Consider the following 20,727-nt stretch of genomic DNA (forward strand, 5'->3'; position numbering starts at 1 on the left):
GCCCCGCCCCGCCCGCACCCGCCGCGCCGCGCCCCGCCCACTCGCGCCGCGCCCCGCCCCCCGCCCGCCAGCGTCTACGGCGCCTGCTCCCGGCGCATGCGCGCGGGCGGCCGTTTGGCGCCGCGGGGGCGGGGCGGGCGGGCAGGTTCCTGCCCGTGTGGTGATTTGTGTCAGGTGTCAGCTGGCTGGCATTGGGGGGGGGGGTTAAACGTCGTGGTCACGATGCTTCTGCCTTTATTTTTTTATTCTTATTGTTTTGATTTTTGTCGTTGTATTTTCATTTATTTATTTATTTTTAAGAACTCTGTTCCTGCCCAGGCTAGGCAAATATAGAAGTCGCTACATCTCCCAGCTCTTTGGAAGTCGCCGGGCTATTATTAGCGGCATGACTAAACCCTGCTGAATTTAAGACGCGTCTCCAGAGAAGTCGGCTCCCATGCACTTCACTGGGCGGGGGATCTGGTCAATATAAGTTAAGAATCTGGGTCATGTTTGCCCTGAGTGAATGCCTTCCGCACCCACGAGGCTTTTGTTTTGCGAGACAGTCACAATGCATTTCTCTGATGGCAGCAGAAAGCATATAATTACTCTTCAGCTTGTTCCTGGAACTGCAAAAATTAGGTTTAATATCAGCTCATAATGTTCTGCTGATAAGCAGAGCCTGGAGTTTTTATAGCTTCTTATAGCTTCTTATCTATTAGGTTTATGTGGCAGGGGCTCAATGGCAGGAGGCTGCAGGGGTGTCCTCTGTGAGCAGAGCCCAGCAGCTGCCCCATGTCAGGTCAGGGCAAGCTCCAGCCAGATCCAAAAGGGACCTGCTGCTGGCCAGAGCCGAGCCAGTGAGCAGCGCTGGTTGGGCCTCTGGGAAAGCGAATTGAAGGAAGGGAAGGAAAAAAAAAAAAAGAAAAGAAGAAGAAAAATAAAAGACTGCTGCATGATAGCAGCAGGGAGAGAGGAGTGAGAACCAGCCCTGCAGCCCCCAAGGTCAGTGCAGCAGGAGGGCAGGAGGTGCTCCAGGCACGCAGCAGCAGTTCCCCTGCGGCCTGTGAAGGGAGAGGCCCCTGGTGGAGCAGGCTGTCCCCCTGCAGCCCATGGGTCCCACACAGAGCAGATCTCCACGCTGCAGCCCGTGGAGGAGACCACAGTGGAGGCATGATCCTGGGAGGAACCGCAGCCCACAGAGGCACGTAACAGGAGGTCTGGAAGGAACTATGGCTCATGGGGGGTCAGTGTTGGAGCAGTCTGTTCCTGATGGACAGTAGCCCATAGAGAGGACTCATGCTGGACAATTTTAGGATGGAACCCCATGCAGAGAAGAAGTGTTTTGAACAGACTGAAATCCCCAGTACTCATCCCCCCTGTAATGTTTAGGCAGGGTCATGGAGGAAGCTGAAGATTAAGTAACGAAGGGGTGAAGTCGAGGCTCAGAACAAGGGAGGAGCGGGGGAAAGTGTTTTTAGTTTTGTCTTTGTTTCTTGCCATCCTGCATTGTTTTCAGTTGGCAATAACTTCAATTAATCTTCCCCAAGATTAGTCTGTTTTGCCCATGAGGCTTATTGATCCCTGTCTTTATTTCGACCCAGGAGCTTTTCCTCCTCATTTTCTCCTATTTTGTTGAGGAGCAGGAGTGAGAGAGCGGCTGGGTGGCCATCTGTCAGCCAGCCAAGGTCAGCCCACCACACACATCAAGTCTGTCAATGATCCATTAAAGTGAAATGCATCTGTAAGCAAGAATCAATCATGCTTACTAATATTTTTGAAAGATAAAACCTGCTAAAACAATGTCAGCTGTGGCATGTTGGTTCAATGTGAAATGTTCTGCTGATATCAGTTAGCAGGACTTGCTGGTTGCTGCTGCTCATGTGACTTGTAAAGTGGAAAGAGGACATGGCTATTCTTCTCTTTTTTACCAAAAGTAAGTTAAATATAACTATGATTTTTTCAAAGCTTTGAAAATATATTTGTTTTCAGAAGTTTTGTTATGTAGAAAATGAACACTGTGCTTCAGCCTCCAAAGGTCCCTTCCAAACTCAGCCTTTCTGTGACTGCTCTTCACAGAGCAAAGAGTAAGCAGTAAGTTTAGGATTCATTTTTCCATGTGCACATAGAATAAGAAAGAAGCCCAAAACATTTAGAAGTGAAAAAATGCATAACAGACATTTTATTTTGGTGTAAATTGCAAGTAGATTTGTAAAAGAAAGACTTGTAGAAGACTGACTCCTTCCTTTAGTACTTATGGATCGTGCCAAAACAACTTGTAAACAAAATGTAAATCCCAGGTTTAAAGAAAGAGATGCAATAGGAGCTCAGTGATAGGAATTTGGTGGTGTTTTTTACTGCTTTTAAACTAGGCCCAAATATTTAAAGGGAAGATTAATTAAGTTCTGGATTTAGTTGCACTCTGTTATTCTTGAAAGATCAGTTATCAGGCAGCTGTTTTAGAGTGCACTTGCACTAGAAAAATATTTTTTATTTCAGAATACAAATTCTGAATATCTTTTAGCAGATACTCTAAATTAAATTTAGTATGTCTTAATTACTGAGGGTAGTAGGAATGGAAAGACTGCCAGAAATGATACACTGTTTCATTCCTTATACTAATAAATGAATGCTACATATCTCATTTCCTGACCACTCCTTCTACTGTGTGGCATGTACTTGGGTATTTACCCACAGCCTGCTGCTTCAGTGATGCGTTATCTCCCCCCCGACAGGCAGAATTGTTTACAAAGAAGTTGATTGATTTAAGGAAGCACACTTTTATCAGGGATGTTGCTGTTTTTCTTTGTCTATCAACACAAAGCATGAGGGGAAGAGTGAGACTGAAGAAGGATAGCAGACAATGAAAAATCATACCATCATCAAATGTAACTGTCCGTGCACTCATTCACATACACATTTATGCAGCAGTCTTTCTTTGTATGTCTTACACAAATACATACATACAGTCTTTTACATTTCTTACAAGAGGTCTTTGAAGTGTGAACACAGGGCACTTCTTATTTTGTGACTAAATCACGTTTTCACATTTAGCTGTGAGAGAGCTAATTGTTAAAAACGGTTATGCTTTATTCCTGTTCACTTACTTTAGAAGTTGGACTTTGGCAGCATGCAACCTCAGAATTCTCTTCCAGCAGTCAGTTTTCAAAATTAACTTCCTTTTGTCAATCTGCAGCTTCTTAGAGTATAGATAAAGCTTCTCTGCTTTAGAATTTTCTTTTTGTGGCTACAAAAAAATTGTTCGGTATGGTGGATCTTTCCACTGCAAAAAATATTGCTGAGTCTGCCACAGCAGTCAGCTAGCCTTGAAGCTCCATTGAAAAAACTGCTTACAGCTGACGAACTGGTAAGTCTGGCACAGAAGGCCACACATAAATATATGATCCCTACTAGTGACTATAATATAATTCAAAATCTGTAACAATACAGCTTTGCCAAGGTGAGGAGGGCCAGTCCTTCTTTTCCCCTCCATCCATCTTCATGGCCCCACAGCTGACTAACACCAGCAGAGTGATTTCAAGCCCCACTGGAGCAGTAGCTGAGAAGTATGGGATGGAATACATCAGACAGTAGCGTATCTGCTGACCACCTGTCCAGCCAAATGGACCAAAATTTCTCCCTGGGATTTCTCTGAAATTTGAGAACCCTGTCTGCATACAGGCCACAGCCAGTTGGACAGAATTTTTGCACTTGACCTGGTGTTCTGTGTGATCCTGCAGTCCCCGTATAAATCCACTAATAATCTGTGTTTTTCCTGAATCAACATGGTTAACATTGCTGATACCTCGGTAAAACTTCAAACCCATACCAAAAATGTTTAACAATCACCTCAGTATTAGCAATCAGGTTTCCAGGCTTCCCACTCATACCATTTCTTCAAGCTGAGGCTGGAGGCCACAGTCTTCTTCGTGCTGAAGGAGGCATCCCAGGAGGATAGCCTTCTTTCAGTAATCAGTAATGCTGATTACTGCATGAATGCTGCTCAGATTTCTACAGAAGTGAGTCAACATCTCACAGGTTCTCTGGGATGGCAGACCATCTGCAGTGCTGTCCTCTGTTACAGGGCAACCACTGACAGCCTTCTCAGACTCATATTGGAGTTCAGGCAACTAAATCTGCTCATAGTAAAAAGGTAAAATATGTTTTCTGATTGATTTGTCTTCCTCACAAACGCCTAGTTTCCAGGATCTCATGAAGTTACGTAACTTCAGGCATACTGCCATAATTCCATTTATTTTCATCTTCATAGATATGAAAGTGTTTAACACTGCCTCTTCCACGTTGCACATAGTGCTTTCAAATTGGCTTACACTTAAAGAAACCAGAAGGGTGGTGAATAAAGCAGGATGGACTATGAACTTCACTCAGTGTGTCCCCCAAACCAGGATCGCATCAGTCCTGCAGGGATGTCAAAACCCATGAACTATTTTAGAATGTACTCAGAACTGCAGTAAAACCACTCACCACAGGGATTCCTTGCTTCTAAATCTCTCAGAGCTCCATGGTTTTAAATCTCCTTCAGAATCAGCTGAATCATGGTGCAACAACAATCTGTTTGCTCTACTTACACACTCCTCTCCGTCAGGACAAGGTGAAGTATATGTACGTCCTAAATTACTTCAATTATGCAATCAGCAATCTGGTAACTGCTGAAAAGTGTAGTAATCTTGCTCAAGTAAGTCCACAGTACTGAGCTAGGTACCTAAACTCCTTAAATCCTTTGGAACTCAGAGACAAAACCCCTCCTGAATTTCCCTTCCAATCACAGCATGCTATAAAAAGTGTGAGGGCTGCTTATCAGTAAGACATTTTAGCTTAATTTTAAACTCAGTTCTTGCAGTTCTAGAACAAAATAGAGAATAATTATATTCTTCCTGCTGTCATTAAAGAAACATGTTCTGGTGGTTTGGTGAATCGGAAACCTTCAGCCTAGTAGGCTTCTGAATACATTCTCTTCGTGCAAGTGACTGATCTTCAAGGTTTTTTTTTCAGCTGATCCCTAATAGTGTAAGCTGTGGCTTTTCTCCTGTTAGATGGGAACTGGTTTCTCTTGTTGATGCCTGCTGGCAGGAATTAACAGTTGCAATCGCTCACAGCACTAACAACCAGTGTCTATTTTTTGGTGCCTAAACAACTATAAAAATCTGGCCCTACATGGGAATGGGTAACAGAGAAGAAACAACCAAGTGCGAGTTTCCTACCTTAACTGAAGAGCTGACATATGGCAAGAGCAGGGAAACGCATAACTTTGCCTGATGCTAAAGAAGCCCAAATATATTGCATCCACACATTGTCTCTATTATTATATTGTAAACACATACAAATAGAAGAGTACATGTGGAGAGGTTTTTAGGTGGAGAGTCATCCTGGCTGGAAGAGTAAGAATGATACTTACCTGTCTGCACTGACAGATCTCCTGTACTTGTACCAGAAAGCAAGAACCTCACTCGTGGTTTCTGTAGTACTTTCTTATACAGGATGAAATCAAGGGGTAATGCTGGAGCAGAAAACAACGTAAGAAATGAGCCTATGTTTTTTTATCAGATACTCAGAGTTACTGACTGGAGATCAGCATTTTTCTGTAGAAGACACAGATTTGCTTTGCTAAGTCTTCTTAGATGTCATTTTGGAGATATAGTTACTAATAAATTCAGTCGGTGAGGATCTCGGAGCTGACTTCCTCATAAAGAGAGAAGTATGGCATTTTTCTCTCCTAATGGGCAGTACTTTCTTGTAAGAATGTGTTGTAGTTTTGACCTAATTCACGTGAATTTTATGGTAATGTCTGCAGTTAGTTGTTTAAAAAAAGTTTCATATATATTTGCTTTGAAATTTCTTTTTGTGTTGTTGCGGTAGTTGCAAAATCTATTTGGAATACAGATTCCTTTCCTGCATACAAATATCCCAGGAATTCAAAAATGCCATGCTTTGACAATTGCCATGCACTTAATCCATGTGATTCAACACATATGCCATTTAGACTGATGTTTTCCATAGTCCTCATTTTATTTTGGTAGCTTGGTAATTGAACGACGTTGTTGTTGTTATTGTTGTTGTTATAGTTTGCTTTATTGATTATTATTATTGATTATAATTTTTGTTTCATAATCAATAAGTGAGACTTTTGAAAAATATATATATATTTATTTTTAATTAATATGGGACATTCCTGTAGATTAGATATATTGGTCTGGTTCTTACAATCTTCATTGGTCTTGATTAGGGGGAATAAAGAATCTGGGAATCCTTTCAGGACTCAAGACATTTCTTGGCTTTCCTGTCATGTGAAATACCATCTTTACTGGAATTCTTTGATTTTCACCAGATGGGCTTATGACAGTGTTTTCACGATTTTCTTTAATCCTCTACATAATTATTTGAAGGATTATCAGGGTTGGTAGGAACCTGTTTTGAAGTGTTTTGAGGAAAACAATAAAAATCAGGAGAAACATTAACAAGTTAGAAGTTCTATTTTTATTTTCATTAAAAGTATTTTAAACAGACAGTACAAATAGCAAAAACCAGCACATACTCTGTTAAGTAAGCAGAAAATACAGTAAAAGGAATTGCAGTCTAAAAAAGCAGTAGGCAAAAGTGTTTCTTCTAATATACTTGACATATTTACAGATTTAGTTGATTAAAAGAACTGATGAAGTACTACACTTAAAATTATATGTACTCTCTTGATATGAATAAATGTAATTTACACCAGATTTCAAATGTTTGCATTTCATTTAAGATTCAGTAAATCACTCATAAACAATGAAAAGCAACATGACTAAGAAAGAAAAATAGAATTGGAAATACTATATTTGCATGTTCAAAATAATACACATTTGTCTTACCAGCTGGAAATATTGATGTGGCACTGTTGGCAGGATAAATTTAAATCACAGCACACTGAGCATATTTTGTTTTACTTTCTCGTGTTTCTCTTGACTCATGGAAATGCCTGTCAGACAACACAAGGCATCACAAATAAAGCTGGGATTTCAATTATTTCAATCAAAAACAATAGACTGGCCCAAGAAATTACTGTTGATGGGAAGGTTTAATTTTAGTACGAGGACACCATCTTTCCTTTGAGAATGAGAAGCAAAGTAGTAGATCAATGATATTTCTAGTAGGCCAGGATCTGCTTTATTTCAGACAGTGTTTTAGAATTAAACCCAGATGTTTCCTGCAATTACAGGTTGATTTTTGTTGTTGGTGGTGGTGTGTGTGTGCGCGTTAAGTTATACACACATAGTTTGTCATATGAATTGATAGTTGCATGAAGAGTAGATAAACTCTAAACATAGTTTAAAATACAGAATTATGCTATACACTTAGCCATGTTGTGAATATTTGCTATACCCTGCATTATGGGATCTTGTGTTGTTTTTAAAATCAGTATAGATTTGTTGAAATTAAAATGTCTTTCATTTCTCTGATTCTTGATGCCTACTATGTTGAAAATGTTTTAAACCTTTCTTCACTTGAGAAGAGTTTTATTTTATCCTGAAAATGCTTGAATTTAATCTTCAAATATTTTCAGTTAAATGTAGCACCTACCTTACTAATTAGAAAAATAAGTTAATTCAAGCCGTATCCATGACTTTCTTAGTACATCCATACTTTTAACAACAGACACATAGCCAGGTTTCATAAGTGATAGAAGGAGAGATTTTTTCACCTAAGGCATTTGTGTAGAATTTGTTGCAAATAAAGGAACTACAGAAAGCACTTGGACTGAAGTCAAGCCTAGAGAAAAAAATCTGAATGGAGGCAATATGAAGAAATACTGTAGCCATATACCTATATTTAAAAAAAAAAAAAAAAAGCCTCCAGATCTGTGGATTGCAGTTTCACACAGACAAAAATCTTTCACAACTTTTTATTAGCAATAGCTCTTTCCAACAAATAGACTTAAGAGATTTCCAGTTTAAAAAAAATATATAATGAAAAGCCATTAATCAAGACAAAAGTTTGTGAGATAAATAATTCCTTCTGTGTTTTGAACTGTTTGAGAGGGAATTTCTCCACATGTAATTTTTGGCTTTTCTAGGTCTTTCATTACCGGGGCTGATCAGAAAAACAGAAATAAACAAAAAAACAAACCCTCATAAATATAGTACTTTACTAAAAGAAAATATTCTGTAGAACTGAATGGTTAATAGTAAAGTTTTGTTAGGAAAAAAAAAAAAGTTGACGGAGGAAAGGACAAGAATGAATGGAATACGCATCTTGAACACACATACTATGAACATGGCTCTGCTATAAAATGACTAAACATTGAGACCTTTCATCCTTTGAGCTCTTAGACTCATTTCAAGCCTATTTATATTGTATTTCTATTATAACTCACAGTATTTTGGCGCTCTGTACTGGACCTTAATTTTTCTGTGTAGGTAAAACATGGAGAAAGAGCTCTGAAGAGTTCAAATTGAAAAAATTAAACCAAAAAAAGGCAGCAATGTTAGCAACTAACCTCAAAAGCGGCAATTTCCTGGACCACCACCACATACACTCTGAGCCAGGTTCCCAAACAGCAGAGGTTTGCAGTAGCATTTGTTTTTGCTGTCTGTTTTCAGAAGAGCAGTGTTTGTGTTGTCACTGGTCCTCCTAGCAGTAAACTATACAGGGGGTTATTCCAGCAGAAACAGCATCAGTAGGGCGATTCTGAATACTGGAAATACAAATTATATCTGTTTGATGTGACAAATTTACAGAAAAGAAACCAGCATTAATAAAATCAGTTGCATGATACTGGTGCTATTGACAGAACTGCCTGGGCTACACTCTACCAGCTATTTTGTTTAGAATGAATCATAGAATGGTCTGCTATATATGGTCTGCTATAACCCAGACCTGTTTTGGACTCAGATGGCAGCTAGATACACCTTTGTTTAATTTCAAGAAATCACTTCATTCATAAGCCATCCTCATCTTTTTATTTACTCCTAGCTTCTGCAGGAGAAGCACAGCTCCATTTGTTCAGCAACTATGTGCATTCCTGCTCTGCTGAAAAGGTAAATACTCAGAGTATGCTGCATATCCTGCACAACGTGTGGCATTTTACTTCTGTTTTTACATGCTAGATAATTACTGAATATGTTATTTGTGTTTTAATTAACCCTAAGCACTAGTCGTCAATGAAGCCTGCACTTCCTATGCTGTATTCATACTTCTGTTGTTGCACTACTGAACCCTGGGAAGAAAAAGAAAAAAAAAAGAAAAAAAATGTTTTGCTTGCAGCTGTACTGATACAATGCTGCAGTTCAGTAGTAGCAGTAGTGGTAGCAGTCAAATGGTACTTTGTAGGCTGGATTCAGCTTGTAAGACTGTTTAGTCTGCTAAAAACATGCTTGTAGGTTTTTTGGTTTAGGAAAAATTAGGGATGAAGACAAGAGAAAAATGAAGTGTGTGGTGAAAGATCTGAAGATCTGTGTGTGACTGATTTTTTTTTTTCTTTGTTTCTATCAGATGGCCAAAAGGGAAATACGACTTCTTCTCATGAAGTATGCATTGCTGGAACTGTTTTGCAGTAACTGTATTTTTAAAATTGTCCTGTGTCATGGAGCAGCTGATAGGAATGTGTTAAGCAAGCAAATAAAAAAAGACATTAAAAGGCAAGACTACATAAAAAATAAATAAAAATTTTAATGGTTTTATAAGTAAAGATTATGACAAATCTCAGATACAAGTGGGAAGCCTTAACCATAGTGGAACCTTTGGATACTGAACTTGACACTTGGTGTTTTTCCTTGCTAGACCGCAGGAATCAGAGCGAAGTAACGATCTAGCCAGTAATTTTAAGGACCTTGGAGTTGCAGTTGGATAGCCTTCATTGCTAAATGACAGAGACACCGCCATCTGGTGGATTTAAGGAGATTTCTCGGCGTTGGATTGGATTTATGGGAACATTCATTTTCTGGTAGTGTATATTCAAAAAATAATTACAATTAACAGGAATAATTTGAAGGTTTTTTATGTCACCTTTTAAATTAAATGCACAGGGTAAACATAAATTCATATAACAGAAACACAGTTGGATTTCAGGTGGAATTGGCCTTTGGAGGGCACCCATGGCATCGCAGCAATCATCTAGTAGCAAGTGGATCATTTCTATATGGAAGTAGGTGGAGGAAGTCTATGTGATCTCCCTATATTACTAATAGGTGATATAGGTCAAAAGCTGTGAAGGAAAGATAGAGCTGGTTGCCAATTATAAGACATTCTTACGAGGTTTATCTCTGTCCACAGTGTAAGGAAGACAACGTACACACTGAAAATAAGCTATAGAAGTCCTAGGTATTAATTCTACATTTGTCTCCCCTTTTACAAAGTCACTGATAGTGTAATCTGTGGAGAGGTTCTGCAGACAGGCCTTGATAAAGCAGCTTTTAAAAGTATCATTTGGGTGTGGACAGTGACCCTGTTGTGGTGGGGTGTTGGCTTTCACAACCCTGCTCAGTCCAGAGGGACTGGAGACACCATTGCCATGTCTCATTACATGATCCTTCTGCACTATTACTCAATGCAGTTGTAAATGAAGATACTTGGACTCCATGGCTCATATGGCAATTTTGAATCCAGTAGTTGTCCTGTGTGAGCTTCTTTATAGGAACAGGGCATATTGGCAGTTGTACTCTATCAGGAAAGTGATGGATCTCTGTAATTAAAATCCACATGACATTAGAGCACAATTTGTTTTAAAACACTTTGCCCAGGTAGTCTAATGAAATTGAATGGTTACATTTATCATTATCATAGAATCACAGAATATCCCGGGTTGGAAGGGGACCAAAAGGACCATCAAGTCCAACTCCTGGCTCCACACGGGACCACCCAAAAACCAGACCATGTGTCTGAGAGAGTTGTCCAAAGGCTTCTTGAACTCCAGCAGGCTCGGTGCCATGACCACTGCCCTGGGGAGCCTGTCCCAGTGCCCGACCACCCTCTGGGTGCAGAACCTTTCCCTAACACCCAGCCTGACCCTCCCCTGTCCCAGCTCCATGCCGTTCCCTCGGGTCCTGTCGCTGTCCCCAGAGAGCAGAGCTCAGCGCCTGCCCCTCCGCTCCCCTCGTGAGGGAGCTGCAGGCCGCCATGAGGCCTCCCCTCGGCCTGCTCTGCTCCGGGCTGAACAAACCAAGGGACCTCAGCCGCTCCTCATATGTCTTAACCTCCAGACCTTTCACCATCTTTGTAGCCCTCCTTTGGACACTCTGATAGCTTTATGTTGCTCTCATACTGTGTCACCCACAACTGCACACAGCCCTTGAGGTGGGGCCACACCAGCGCAGAGCAGAGCAGGACAGTCCCTTCCCTCGACCAGCTGGCAGTGCTGTGCCTGATGCACCCCAGGGTACAGTTGGCCCTTTTGGCTGCCAGAGCACACTCCTGGCTCATGTTAAACTTGCCACCAACCAGAACCGCCCAGATCCCTTTTTGTGGGGCTGATCTCCAGACTCTTCTCCCCCAGTCTGCACATATTGCCAGGGTTAGCCTGTCCCAGGTGCAGAATCCAGCACTTGCTCTTGTTAAATATATATATATATGTGTGTGCACTCTGCTCTAGCGTGTTTCCCATATATATATTTATATATGATATAAATATACATAAATTTATATATGGGAAACACGCTAGAGCAGAGTGCAGACTTACTCAGAAGTAGCTAATAACTCATGCTCAGTAATCCTTCAGGGGGGCTGATGCTAGTCATCACTGATAAGAAATAGAAGGGTGACGTGGGAAACACAGCGAAGCAAAATGGAAAAGCAGAGACCCACCCATCTTCAAAGTGCAAAGTCTGCACATGTACATTGCTTGAGCTTTGTCCTTTGCTACTTGATACTGAGCTGAAACCACTCCCTCCCTGCAAAGCAGTGCCTATGCTATTATCAGTCAGTATTCTTTCTCTTAAGAACCGATATATCTCACTGGAAAGGCGGCATTTAGCTTTTTATTTATTCATGCAAGCCCTTCACAAATGTCAGTCTAGACAATACAATTTACATCAGATCCTAGGTTGTGGTACGTTCTTTTCTTGGTACATTTTCTTTTCAAAAGAAAATTTGAAACATATTTTAAATTTCAGCTGAAATTTAATAAGTATCACATTAATGAAGTACACTGCAAGTTAGAACTTACATATCTACTATAAGATAGTTTTAAGGATTTCAAGAAAAGCAGTGGGGTACACTCCCTTCTAAAAATTGTTTTTTGCTTTTGTAATTACATTGCAGACTGTACCTTACAAATTCTTTAAGGCAGAGGAGTGCAAAAATGCAAAAATGTTTTGTGTATTTTCACTTGTTTATACTTTCACCTCCTTCTTTTTGATTAAAACTTCTTTTAGTTTAAAGCAGTTGCTGTGATGGAATATTCCTGATTATCTGGTTTTGCTAGTGAAATCAGCCTTATAAGTAAAATTTTAGAGGCAGCTGAAATTAAGTTAAGAAATAGAGAAGGAAACTTGTGACCTCATCAAAACAATTTTTCTGACTTAAGAAAAGGGGTGGTTTTTAGCTGTTCTGATTAACACATCTAGACTTTAGTATAAAATGACTTGAAAATTAGTGAAGCTAAAATGCATCTTGGATACAGGGCCACGGAAAGTTAAAAAAATAAAAATGAAAGCAGAGAAAAAAAAATCAGAGATAGAGATAACTTGTACTTCAGGAAATTATATAAGAGGAAATAGAAATCACTCTTCACTGGTGTATTAAATCAATGTTAGGCAATTTAAGGTTGTCCTTTACTTCATGTATTTTACTTTATGTACAGGGAACTTACTATATCAGTAAGTCACTAAGTAACATTAGCATTATATGTCCTCTTGATTTATGCCATCAAACATCTTACTTACCAAAGTAAAAACTCAGTGTGATTAATTTTTCTTTTTTATGAAACGAAAAATAAAAAATTGGTGACCCTTTGTCTAGAGCATTTTAAAATTATTTCTAATACTGTGTGGCCTTGACAGTAGTACATGTTTTTGTGCCACTGGCAAGTAGAAACATACTATTGCATTTATTGAATCTGTAGTATAATTAAATTATTCAACATCAGTGTACATCTTTGAATTACCAAATATTTAAAATTTTCACATATTGAAAAATGATTATTTTGATTATTTTACATTTCTTACCTTCTTTTTTAATGTGGTGACAAAATTTTGTAAATAGCAGATAACCTTATTACCTATTTGTTCTCTAAGTTTTCAAAGGTATCTGTTTAAACTATTCAAAGAACATGTTAATGATTCATGGCAGTTCTAGGCTGATTCTTGGTTTCTACCTGACACTGTGCTGTAGAATTCTGTTTAGCAATTTCTTCACGTATTTTCACTTGTATTGAACTTATTTATCTACAGACCACACAGCACCTGAACTCCAGTTCGTTCAGTCAGTTCAAGTCCTGTCAGTTCAAGTGTGTAATAAGGACTAGAACTCACATAATGGTCATCTCTATGTGAAATTGTCTCTCTTAAATTTTGCTTCCACTGGGCAACCATCTGTAGTTGAAAGCATGAGTATTAAAAAATGCATGATGTTTATCTTGTCACAGGCACATGAAGTTGCTCAACTTGATTTTGTATCTCTTAATCTACGTTGATGGCTGTTGAAATCTCCAAGACATGTCCACAGGCTGCCCATACATTATTTGGGAAAGTATAGCAAAAAGGAAGGGAATCTTAGGAATTGAATTGAGGTACCAGGACATTAAATGCATGCTAAAGTTTTGCTATTTAAGTAGTTTGGCCGAACACAGGCAAACAGCTCTAGCCAGCAGGCAAGGCAGGCTGCCTGCTGTGCTTCAGAGCCTTCAAAGTGAAATGCATCTAAACCACTTCCACTTTAGGGTGCTTCCTGCATCACAGCAGTGAAATCATAGAGGTTTAAAGGCACAGGCAGCTGGATTACAGTAATTTTATGGATTTCAGTGGCATGTAGTAGATTTACAGACACGTAGAGGAGAATGACATATGGTTTTGAAAGAACAGGTTTTGATTTGTAGACAAAGATATGAGGTGCTTTGTGGCTTCTGCTGAAATAGTCTTAGTGCTGAATTACTGGGAGCGGAGGCTTTTATCTCCTCTTTCTCAAGCAAAAATGGTCTTTGAGCACCAAGACAGTTGTGGTTTACCTGGCAGGCAGCTCAGCACCACACAGTTGATCGCTTAGTCCCCACAGGGGATAGGGGAGATTACTGGAAAAGGTAGAAGTGTAAGGACCGGTGTTTGAGGTACAGACAATTTAAAAAGGGGAAGGGGAAGAAGGGGAAGAAGGGGAAGAAGGGGAAGGGGAAGGGGGGAGATGCACAGCACAATTGCTAACCTCCAGCCTCTGATGCCCAGCCAGTCCCCGAGCAATGGCAGAGCCTCCCACAACCAGCTCACCTCAGTTTTATTGTTCAGCATAACACCATATGCTATGGGATGTCCCTTTGGCCAGTCTGGGCCAGCTGTCCTGGTTTTGTCCCCTCCCAGCTTCTTGTGCACCCCAAGTCTCCTCACAGGGCAGCATGAAAGGCTGAAAAGTCCTCTGCTTTTTGTAAGCACTGCTCTGCAACAATTGCAACATCATTGCCTTATAAACATGGTTTCACATGACAGCATACCAGCAGCTATAAAGAAAGTTAACTCTAGCCCAGCCAAACTAGGACAGAGACCCAAAAGATATAGTGAAAATGACATTTTTCAAACTGAACAGCACAGGTGTCTGGTGACCACCATGCAAAAGAAATAATACGTTCATAAATTGTGGTATGGCATCATGCATGCATTTTGTATTATTGAATCATTTGCTTGGTTATATATCCAGGCTAATTAACATACTTTCTTGGAAATGAAGGTCCTCATCCAATTCCAGAATGAGATTATTTGGAGCTAACTTGCAGACCCTCGTGCTGCTGTTCAGTACTCACATGACTTTTGGTGTTTTGGACCTAAGAATTCAGGGTCTAGTCTCCGATTTCATGCCTTTGCTGAATTCATGTTGATTTGTGCCTCAGAATTTTCTTTAGCATTCTCCTGATTCCATCTCCTACTTCTCCTAGTACTGCATAAAAGCCAAATTTCAATTTCCAAAAGCAGAATGTGCTCCCAATGTCAACAGGACTTAAGCCCAAAACCTACCTTAACCTTCTATTTTGTTGTTGTTGTTATTGTTGAATCACTTTTTTTTTTTTTTTTAATACATGTAACATGTTTATACAGCATAAAATACAGCACATAATGCATCAATAATACATGTCTATCATACAGATACTATAGTACAACATAATGCATGTCTCTGACTACTTGCACTGAAAATCTTCAGGAAGTCTTAGTTTCAATAAAACATAATTCATTGTATTTTGTCCTTGTTCCTTGTTTTATTTTGTCAAAACCGCAAACTTCATATACACTTTTTTGTAGACTTATCCTTCTAAGACATAAACATCGCTACGAAATTGAAGAGTAGATTTTTAAAGTAGTGTAGTATTTCATTTTTTGTCTGTCCTAGAGGAATATTTCAGCTCAAGGAAAAGACATTTAAAAATATATTTGTTGGTTTTCATAAAACCAGAAGATGGCAGCAAGTGTTGCCTAGAATTTTGTTACCACTACACTACTTCACACCTTCAGAGCAAATCAATATCCTTTGTAATGCAAGCACTTGCTTTGAATGTGGTGTGTGACAGAAAAGAGCTGATTTACATTTGCATCAGTAGCATTATTCTTACACGGGGAAGTAAGGAGGCTAATCCATTTCAAACAGATTTATTCATTTGAAAAGACTAATGCTGTGAGGGGCTGTCAGCGTGCATACGCCAAACAAATAATGCAATGATCTGGCTAATACATTCGCTGATAATACAAAACCACATGTATAATGATGTTTTGTTTTGTTTTGCTTACAGCCATCTCTGAAGTTTTCCACAGGACATGTTTGGAAGATAGTTTATACTTCTGCATATACTTCTGACATACCAACATTTGAAAGTATTCATGAGGACAGAGGATAACTTAGATGCTTATGCCAGGATGGTTCAGAATGAGGGCAGTGCTGCCATGGAGGTTGGTGGGAACACCTGAAACTGAGGTCTGTTTCTCCTCAGTGTACTAGTTACTGATGTACTGTTCCTAATTCTGCAGAGTGGATGGGAAGCCAGCTCAAGACTTGAGCAACAAACAGGCAAGTAGAGGTGCAGGAGGTTTAACGCATTTGTGGAATTTTATTTGTGGAAATGTGGGAGTAAATACAGACTATACTCTCTATACATTTTTATTAGAATACACTTGCCCACAGAAACTGATGGGCGTAGTTGAAAATCCCTTCTGAAAATCACATTCCAGGCCACATACTAAAGCAAGTTTTGAGTAGATAGCTCAACAGTTATTGCTGAAGGTAAAAAGAAAAACATGTTCCCTGTTCAATATAGATAAGAGTGGATCAGAGGAGAGCTGAGAATAATATAATGGACATAATACATCATGAAATAATACTTTTGTGATATCAACATCAATTGAAGAGTTTAAGTTTGAAGAGCTGTAGTATAGCTATTTTGATATAAGGCCTAATTATCATCAAAACTCACCTGGAAGCCACTCATGATTTTAAAAACCTTCAGTTTTGATTTTTCTTCTTATATGTCTATAGCCTATTTTAATTTTCTTGTATTTTGTTTTCTAGTTTATCTCTTCAGGCTGCAAGTGGGACATTGGTTTTATATAGCAATGTTTATTCACTGATATAATGATGATGTCTTATATTCCTTTCCTATTAACTTTTAACATTTGATTTTCTTGTCTGTGGCTGCCGATAGTCCAACAGCTGTGCATGAAGGGAAAGAAATGAGAGGAAAAAATACATGAACCTATAATACACATTTTTTGTGTTGCAGTAGTATGTTCAGGAATCTGCTCCACTACCTTCTAAACAGAACAACTGTGGATCTTTTTAATTTCTTTCTCTGTGCAAAGGAAAGAGTAATGAAAAAAAAATGGACAAAATATAAACTCAAAGGAGAAGTAAGTGGCTGTAATTAATTTGCAGGAATCAAAATAAAAAAGCCCAGATTTATTGTACAGTTTTGCATAAGAAAGATTCAACTTTGCACTAGTTGTGGAAATGTTGGTAAGACTGCTGTTAAGGTATCTGAAATGACATCTAACTAGTAAAAGGACAGAATATGAAATTAATGCTTTGAAAAGTGCAGATGTCAAAATGTCTTAAATGAAACTATCATACATCAATACCACAAAATTGATCAGCAAAGAAAAAAAATGTTATATCTATATTTCTTCTGGTCATTGAATACCACTGAAAATTGAATATGGTTTATTTCCAAAATTACTTTTAGTTTAGGAATTTTGACAGCATTTTTAGTTGTGCCCGCAAGATTCTAATCAACTGAGTCAGATACAAATTAGGTAGAAATCAGAATTTAAACAGGAAGCAATTACATAATTTTTCTGCTAGACAAACTGCTAAGTTTAATAGATTGCTTCTTTGGTTCATGTGACTGGTGAATTTCATGCGAAACTTCATTAGTTTCCTAATAATATGAACAGGATATAATAATGATTTTAAAACAAAGCTGTTACCCCAAATAAATATGCAGGTTGGAGAACATCTTGCTCTTCCACACACTGTGTAACTCATCTTCCAAACAGGTCCACCTGGACTGATAACTGGAAGAAGGGTAAAAGAGGAGAATTAACAGTTTTAGTGATTTTTTACAGAAGATGGCCATTTCCATTTGTCTGTGGCTGCTGTCAAATATAAATAAGCATTTAGTGCTTTGTTGGCTAACCAAACTTCTTTAAAAAGTGAAGCATGCTGCTTACACTATGTTGGGTACACAAAATCCATTCATTTACGTGAGGTATTTTGTAGTGCTGCTCAATCAACAGGAGAAACCTGAGCTTGGAATTGAGAATGTCAAGTAGAATCATAGAATCATAGAATCACAGAATATCCTGAGTTGGAAGGGACCCATAAGGATCATCAAGTCCAACTCCTGGCACCGCACAGGTCTGCCCAAAAGTTTAGACCATGTGACTAAGTGCATAGTCCAATCTCTTCTTAAATTCAGACAGGCTTGGTGCAGTGACTACTTCACTGGGGAGCCTGTTCCAGTGTGCGACCACCCTTTCAGTGAAGAACCTCTTCCTGATGTCCAGCCTAAACTTCCCCTGCCTCAGCTTAACACCGTTCCCACAGGTCCTGTCACTGGTGATAACAGAGAATAGGTCACCTGCCTCTCCAATCCCCCTCACGAGGAAGTTGTAGGCTGCGATGAGGTCCCCCCTCAGCCTCCTCTTCTCCAGGCTGAACAGGCCCAGTGACCTCAGCCACTCCTCATACGCCTTCACCTCTAGGCCCTTCACCATCTTCGTGGCCCTCCTCTGGACACTCTCCAACAGTTTCACATCCTTTTTGCACTGTGGTGCCCAGAACTGCACACAGTACTCGAGGTGAGGCCGCACCAGCGCAGAGCAGAGCAGGACAATCACTTCCCTCGACCGACTAGCAATGCTGTGCTTGATGCACCCCAGGATACGGTTGGCCCTCCTGGCTGCCAGGGCACACTGCTGGCTCATATTCAGCTTGCTGTCAACCACAACCCCCAGATCCCTCTCTGCAGGGCTGCTCTCCAGCATCTCGTCACCCAGTCTGTACGTATAGCCAAGGTTGCCCCGTCCCAGGTGCAGGACCCAGCACTTGCTTTTGTTAAACCTCATGTGGTTGGTGATCGCCCACCTCTCCAATCTGTCCAGATCTCTCTGCAAGGCCTTTCCACCCTCATCCGAGTCCACAACTCCTCCAAGTTTGGTGTCATCAGCAAATTTGCTCAAAACACCTTCTAGTCCTACATCCAAATCATTTATAAAAACATTGAAGAGGACTGGCCCTAAAATGGAGCCTTGAGGGACCCCAGTAGTGACCATCCACAAGCCAGATGTGGCCCCATTTACCACAACCCTTGGAGCCCTGCCCATCAGCCAGGTGCTCACCCATCGGATGATGTTTTTGTTTAGCTGTATGCTGGACATTTTGTCCAGTAGGATCCTATGGGAAACCATGTCAAAAGCTTTGCTGAAGTCCAAAAAGATCACATCTGCTGGTTTCCCGTGATCGACTAGATGGGTGATCTTATCATAAAAAGAAATCAAATTTGTTAGGCAGGACCTACCCCTCATGAACCCATGCTGGCTGGGACCAACGACTGCATTGTCCCCCAGGTGCGCTTCAATAACTTCAGGGATCATCCTCTCCATAATTTTACCAGGCACCGACGTGAGACTGACAGGCCTGTAATTGCTAGGGTCTTCTTTCTTACCCTTCCTGAAAATTGGCACAATTTGCCAGCTTCCAGTCCAATGGGACCTCTCCAGATTCCCAAGATCGTTGAAAAATAATTGAGAGAGGTCCCACGATGATGTCTGCCAGCTCTTTAAGCACCCTGGGATGAATCCCATCTGGACCCATGGACTTGTATGGATCCAGGTGGAGCAGCAAATCCCGCACACGTTCAGGGTCGGTTGGGAGTTTGTCATTCCCACCATCATGGTCCTCCAGCTCAGGGTACCCTGGGTCCCGAAGCCCACCATCAGTGGTGAAGACAGAGGCGAAGAAGGCGTTAAATGTCTCTGCTTTGCCTATGTCATCGTCTGTGAGGAGACCCTCCCCATCTAGTAGTGGACCTCTGTTTTCTTTGGTTCTCCTTTTTCTGTTCACATATCTAAAAAAAACCTTTTTTATTGTCTCCCACAGACATGGCCAGCTTCAACTCTAGTTGGGCTTTGGCCACATGAATTTTCTCCCTACAAACACGAACAGCATCCCTGTATTCCTTCCTCGTCGCTTGACCCTCCTTCCAGTAGCCGTACAGTAGTGTCAAGACTCCTCAGATCATAAAGCTGATAACTCTTTGTGTGATTGCATTTGTCTCTTTATGGCTGCTACGGTCTCACGCTTTAACAGCCTTTGACAGAAGAACATATATTATTCAACTGCTGGCACAGCTACACTAGTGTTGTCGCATTTGCTCCTGAGGATGAGCAATTCTTTCCAATAATTACATAAGTGAAAAAAAAAAAATAAAGAAAAAAAAAAGAAAAAAAAAGACCCTGATTTTGAAGGCATATTGCCTCTATCTGAAATATAAATAAATATATCACACAATAAATGCAAATCAGTGAAGCATGGGAACATCTGGACTGGTGTCCTCACTCTGAGTGGTGAATTATCATGCCTAGTAATGTTTCATAGTTTTTCTCTTTATTTTCTGGTTTACCTTATCTGGCTTACTGTATCATTACCATTGGTACGCTCATACATAGTTGTTCTTAATCCCATTCAAATAATTTCCTAGTAAACAGTGGAATGAAAATACTCTTGAGAGTGATTCACTGCTGTAAAATCAAAATTTCTTGCTAGATTGCTTAACTGGTAGGGAGATAATAATATAAACCAAGGCACCAAATCTCTGAATAAATCTGTTATGAAAATAAGTCTACACAGTAAACTGTTTCTACCACCTCAAGAAAACTATTCTTCTGAAAATAATTTTTAAAAACAGTTATAAGATGTAGAAGTTCCATCATATGTATGTCAGTCACTTTGTCTGACTCACAAATTGTTCATTTCTAGCAGCATTATTATAACAAATTTGTGTCTTCACATAGCCTACAGAAGTACTAAAAATTTAGAGAGCTCCTTTGGCCAATATTAAGCCACTTTTAGATTTTC

At 39.9% G+C, this 20,727-nt stretch overlaps 1 long non-coding RNA gene across 1 annotated transcript; it reads left to right on the forward strand.

Annotated features, from left to right (window-relative positions):
• Positions 1 to 1,821: 1,821 nt before the first annotated feature.
• Positions 1,822 to 11,539, forward strand: LOC310890002. Its single transcript, XR_014576961.1, has 4 exons — positions 1,822 to 1,915; positions 8,947 to 9,011; positions 9,466 to 9,611; positions 9,754 to 11,539. It is a non-coding gene; the product is annotated as an uncharacterized lncRNA (long non-coding RNA).
• Positions 11,540 to 20,727: the final 9,188 nt, after the last annotated feature.

Source organism: Anser anser (assembly GCF_964211835.1).
Source record: "Anser anser genome assembly, chromosome: Z".
NCBI classification, from domain to species: Eukaryota; Metazoa; Chordata; class Aves; order Anseriformes; family Anatidae; genus Anser; species Anser anser.